General features: G+C 43.5%; 1 long non-coding RNA gene across 2 annotated transcripts in view; it reads right to left on the bottom strand.

Annotated features, from left to right (window-relative positions):
* LOC104911652 overlaps positions 1-6,300 on the bottom strand; it is an 8,327-nt gene continuing 2,027 nt past the window's right edge. Inside the window, exons 1-3 of one of the 2 annotated variants that reach the window (XR_002116591.2) lie at positions 5,817-6,294; positions 3,292-3,382; positions 1-926 (exon numbers count right to left, since the gene is read on the bottom strand). This is a non-coding gene — a long non-coding RNA (uncharacterized LOC104911652). Of the gene's footprint in view, positions 927-3,291; positions 3,383-5,816; positions 6,295-6,300 lie in introns of those variants that run through there. The other variant, XR_794095.3, reaches the window with a different exon arrangement.

A 6,300-nucleotide genomic window follows, 5' to 3' on the forward strand; every position in this document is an offset into this window, starting at 1 on the left:
AGAGACATTGGATAAGAACATTTAAAAGGCTATTCTTTAGGTCTAAAAGAAAAGGCTTGCTGTAAAATGGTGCATTATTCCATTTATTAAAGATCATATTAATGACAAAAAGCATAGTCTTTTGTGGGTTTTTGTGGTATTACTGGCCATGAGTAATGAGACACACTCCCAGGATTGGAGGAGTGGAACTGTTGCAGTTCTGTTTTGTTGGTGGAAGGATGAGGAACATTACTGAGAGCTGAACAAGACTTTGGGATACCTTGGGCATGTGACAGATGGTACTTTGCACTGTTATCAGATGACTGTGAAATAACCAAAGCTTGCCTTTGCCACATTAATGCAGTTTCTCTGCTTGCTGTTTTGACCATTCTCACTGGTCAGCAGTTAAGATGCTTGCATTGGCAACTAAATAGCATTTGTGTGCATTTCAGAGTGCTGCATCAGGCATCTTGCACCTTACAGCACCAAGCACTGTATGGCGAGACCTCACTGGCTTTAGCTCTTTCTGTTACACATAGATTGGTGGGGCCCATCCTGCGCACCTCAGTTGCTTTGGTGTTTACATTTCCTTACTTAATTCTTGTCAATTTATTTTTCTGTACCCACAGTGATAATGATTTTTGCAAGCAAACGAGACGGTGTTGCAAGTTTGACACTTCTTTGGCCAGAGGACTACCTCCAAAATGCAAAAGACAGCATGAATAGCTTTCTTGCCATCATAAGTAAGGATGAAGCAATGAACTGAGGCAAGTAGTGCACAGGTTGAACTCCTGCCTATACTGCAAATCAACACAATATCACAAATGAATTCAGAAACCCCTGGCTTTAGGGAGGGACCATTACAAGCCTCACCTCTCCTGGGAGCAGGAAGCAGCCTCAGCCTCCCACGGTGTTCCAGGCTGGATCTGCAGCTCCCTGGGGGGTTTCTGCATCAAAAGGATTAGGAGATTAGAACAGTTATTGACAAGGAGAAGGTCCCTCCTTGAAAGACAGCACTCTGCTTGCATGCAGTGGCTTGCTCTTGGCTCAAGATAACTGAGCAATCCCAGATCACAGGAGAAGAGAGGCTAGCAAATGAGATTTTATTACCTACATTTAAAGCTTTAAGGACAGGCTCACAAGAAGACTCTTTTTTTATCCAGATGTCTTGGTGACAGCGATGGGAGCTTGAGCTCTCTTAAGTCCTCTCAGGGTGAGATCCATGAAATTGACACTTTCCCATCAGGTTGTAGTCAGGAAGAGACATTGTAGGCTGGGGCCACCTGGAGCTCTCATATGCTGGGAAGCACACACAGCTCATTTCCTGTTGCAGCCAGGCCCCTTCCCTCTCCTTCTGGCACAAGGGAGATGCTGGTGGCAGCTCTATAGCAAGTCAGGGGATGCTGATTGTCAGCAAAACCAGGAATTGTGTGCTTCTTTTACCTTTCTAGAACTCTGAAAGGCTGGGCTGTTGCTCCCAAGAAAGGCTGGGAACCTGTGAGTGGGGCAGCTGTGTGGAAAGTAGTAGATGCCCCCCACCCCCTCATCTATTATCACTCCTTGCAGACAGCAAAAGCAGCCAAGCCCTGCCCTAACCCAGCAGGTGTGGCTGAGTCTTATCCTCGGGGCATCTGAGAACCCTTGAGTCAGCTCTGCAATAACAACATGTTACTGGTGAATTGTACTGATATGTTTTTTATCGGATATGTAAGCTATTCAGTGCTAAGAAATATTCTCAGAGATTTCCCTGCAGAACCTCATGTGCACGTTTGAGCCAGCTCTCTCCTGCAAAAATAACGACTATCATTCAGCTTTTGCTTTGCTGCTGGGAAATGAAAGTAAAACAACAATAATTATGTTCCCCTTTGTTCCAGAGCAGCAATGCAGCTGCTGAACGTACTTTGTGGAACACAGCCACATCAGTCTTTCACTTGTTTCCATTCAGGTTCCCCCTCCCCATTTATTCTTGCTAATTCTGATGTTATGTAAATTCTCTGTGTGCAAGAGATTATAGACATCTGCTCTCTGGCATGATACAAAGCACATTCTATTGGATAAGAAGGTTAATTTTACACGGACGGGAAAACTCCAGCATAACAAAATATTTGCATGTGTATAAAAATCACCTATTCATATTAACCCAAAAGGTTGTCATTCTCCTTTAGTGAGTTAAAATGTTTTAATTTCTGGAATTTAAATGGTACTCTTAGGCCTTCCACTTTTATGTCAGAGGATGTTCCTCTCTTCAGATCCCAGTACCATAGGGAAAGACTGAGAGAGATGCACAAATGTGGTCTTGAGTGGCTAACTGCCTAAATGCAGCTGGTAGGCTCTGGGGCAGCCCTGTCTGTAGGGAGGGGGCCATGGAAGATGACTAAGGAAAGCATGTCTCTATTTACTGGGCAGCATCTGAGTAAGCAGCGTTTCTAGATGGAGGGATCCCAGGAGCACGGGGCAAAATTCAAGGAAGCAAATAATGAGAAAGTCTGGAAACAACAGATCTAGATGCATTTCAGTTCCTGATGAGAAGGGCAGCATCTTCCTAAGGCAGCTCATCACAGCCCAAGCACATTTTTAGAATGAGCACACAAACCTTATATGGAGCTTGTCTGATTTTGACTGAGTGTTGGATGAAGGGCTACTAGCTGCACTGGGATATGGAGCTTTATCTAACTTTGCTTTATTTTCATCTTCACAAAGACCATTCTCTCTGGGGCAAAGTCAGGCTGAATGTAAGGTGTGATGCATGAAGATGGGATAGCACGACAGAGACAAACTGATAGATGTGACCAGGCTAATTAAAAGCTCCCATACTCCTCAGGACTCAATGCAAGAAGGCTTCAGAGCACCACTTGATCCTTGTTCTCTGAATAGGTATTTTCCCAATTGAGAGTCCCATGCCCCCACCCCATCATACACTCTGCTAAAATAAATTAAACAGTTTAACAGCAGGGTTACTATATGTATGTGGAGAGAGAGGTCATGTTATTTCATCTCTCCTTCTTAGTGAACCATGCTGCCATGCTGCTAGAATGCTTTTCACAACTTCTTGGGCTTTTATAAATGCTATGAAAACAAACAGAAGCAAAACAAATTTGTAGACATGAATGAGAAGAACCTTTCTTTCTTCTAGGTTCTCTTAAGTGAATAACATTTATAGATCTGTGCCTATTAATCACATATAGAGGATGTTTATCATTCTGTAATATGGCCATAAAACATTCATTATTGAAATGTTTCCATTTATCTAGTTAATTGATAATTTTGACAATTGCGATAAATACTTTACTGACAGTAACACATTATACTCACAGTATAGAAATTGTGTCTGTGGTTTGTGTGAGCAGTGTTCGATATTCTTAGGCCAAGAGTTCCCTTCCACAGTTCATATGCATTGTTCTGCCTATGGATTAGGAATACAGAAATGTTACATCTCTATACATAATACAAATGCACACAAGCCTTTGTATTATTTTGCAAGCTCTGTGATTTTGTGCTATAAATAATAAGGTTTTGGAGCATACTTTTTAAAGAACTACCACCTAAAAGGAAGGAAATCTTTGTTCTTGGAAGGAAGGAGTTATGTGCAACGTACTATTTTAATGCCAGCGAGGGATTGACACCTCACCATAGTACTTTTCTTAAAGAGTGTATCTTTATAACATGTGGCATGTGTATTTTGCTTTGAGTTGCCTTTTACTTACTACATGAAGCTTGACTTATGTCCCAGACCCCATCTGTTGTTTTTATTGTTTTAATCTTAATACCTTATTTTCAATCTGCCTGCTTTCCCAATCTCCCCAAATATTCTGCAGTATTAAGTGGAATCTTAAAGGCTTTGTGAGAAGCAAATTCCATTATATTTGTCCTACCTCAAAATGTCTTTTTCCCCTGTTGCTGTTGAACTCTCAGACAAACAAAGCTAACCCACTCTGCAGGGGAGAGATGGGAAATGCAGCAAAATATCCTGGGGCATAATTTACTGTTTAGATTAGACTCCTGGAGTCTTTAATCTTTCAACCCTCAACATTACTTGCAACTACTGTAGCTGTAACAATTATAGGCAGAAGAGCTCTCCTTTATGTGTGCTGCTTTGCATTTATTTAATTTCAGAATAAGACAAGAACACATTTGAAGCTACTTGGAGTGCATTTGTTTTCCATCAAGTTTGCTCATTACTGATATTTTTAACAGTAGGTTTTTCACATACATTATTATGAGCGTGAGTGATTCTACTTATAAACCTTTGGTCCTCAGGACAACAAGGTTCCTTAAGTATTAGTTTTCTTTGTAGAGAGTACATTGGGACTGGGGCTTATGAGCTTATTCCTCCCCGGTCCTTGTTTGACTGATGAAAGGACTGGTTTGGGACATGATGGAAGAAAGCTCGCAGCCTTTGTGACAATCATTTTCATTTGTTTTTCATTTGGATTCCTGTTGGCGCCATCACATTAGGTGTTATGGGCAGGGTAAGAGCCACTGATAGGACCAATGCATAGCCTACAGGTTCTGCATGAAGCTGAATGAAATGGTGTGGAGCGGAGCCCAGGCACCATCCAGCAGGTCAGAATGTGGGAAGTGGTGTGACGGCTGGGACAAATCCAGCTGTGGGGAGATGTGCACTGCCAGCAGGGGGGGAGGTTTGCATCCAAACCATTGCGGGGGGGCATTACTTTGACTTCTGTTTTATTAAGAACAACGTTTCTGAACTATTGTTCAGTAATGCAAGTAATTCATAATACTGCTTTAGCTGTTACTTTTATTTCCATAGGGTATAGGAGTAAGATCCTGTTGCAACACATTCGTTAGTTTAGGCAAATGAACGTATGAAGCACACACAGTTTGGTTAGGTCTGAGTACACGATTTTACATGTTGAATGTTCATCTCTAACAACAAAGCAACACGGCTGCTGAGGAGCAGCACTTGTAAATGCTTTGCTTTACACAGAACCGTGCACGGCAATGCCATGTTTGCAGTTGTGACAAGAATGCAGGAAGCACTGTAATTGTCACAAATATTGCTACTTGGATCCAAAAAGCACATCATACAAAAAAGATATAAATCAATACCTTTCATTTTTTGCCTCTTTGAAACAATAACAGGAATTAGAATTTGTTCATAATATTTTACGCCTTAGAATACCTTTATGGCATGTCGCTTCCAAACAACTCCAGTATTTCTGGAGAGGATAAATAACCCAAGGAATGAAAACCTGCTGAGCAATTGCACTGGCAATGGGTGATGGCACAGATGGAAGACCAGCGAAGAAGAGTACATTTTCTGCTCTAGAGTGAAAATTGCAACAACAAAGCCAAGTATACACAGCTTAACCTGTAGCCCAGGATAGTTCTCAATGCTGAACGCAGCTGTGAGACCAGCTTTGGTTAACCCATCTGCTATCATGGAGTCTACATTGCCATTATGTAGCCTATGTGCAAGCATTGTGAGCTTTGAACGAAGTTTAATTATTTCAGTGCACGAGAGCTGACTAGCTTCATAGCAACCTCCTCCAGTCACACTTCAACCCTGTTCCCTTCTGCCAGTCTGATTTCTCCTTGCAAAAATTGATTGCCACTCCCAAGGCTTGAAGTAGACCTGTGCCCAAGCACCATTACAAAGGGCCTGCATACAGCAACTTGCTTTTCAGGCCTGTTAAAAGTGTCAGCTACACGAACAGAGCTCTGCAAGGGGGGACGGGGCTTTTCAGTGAAGGGGGCTTCAATCAGAAACAGCACCAGAGAGAGGAGAAATAAACCACCTGCTCAAGGGAGAGCAGCATGTAATTTGTTGTCACACCATTTGTGCCATGGCAGTGGTACTCAACTGCAGCACACACCTTGCAGAGCAATATTGACGAGAACTTGGTGTCTGGTTCAGGACAGTCCTCCTGAGTCGCCCGGGACCGGCACTGGCACTGGCAACAAAGAGAACTGATGGATTCCTTCGTGGCCTGCAGGTGCTAAGGGCCGCTGGCCTCGCATTTAAGGGATTCAGCGTGCGAGCAGCAGCCTGACACAAAGCTGCATTCTCTTCGCCGAAGGACACATCAAGCTAAGAAAATGCCCGCAGCCACCCGCTACCTTTAAAATACCGAGGAGAAGACACAACGAATCTGACGAAGAGCAGTAAACACAAGCGATTAAGGGGAAGGAGGGCCAAGTCTGCCTGGATATTACCCACATATCAGTAGCGCTAAGCCGGTGGCGAGGCGATTGGATAAGCCGCCGCTGAGCCCTCGCCCTTCCCAGCGCCGCGCTGGCAGCCTTCCGCTGCCGTGCAGCCGCCTCCCGGGACGAGCCCCCGCTCGCGGGTCACCGTTC

The sequence above is a fragment of the Meleagris gallopavo genome, chromosome 7 (assembly GCF_000146605.3).
Source record: "Meleagris gallopavo isolate NT-WF06-2002-E0010 breed Aviagen turkey brand Nicholas breeding stock chromosome 7, Turkey_5.1, whole genome shotgun sequence".
NCBI lineage: Eukaryota > Metazoa > Chordata > Aves > Galliformes > Phasianidae > Meleagris > Meleagris gallopavo.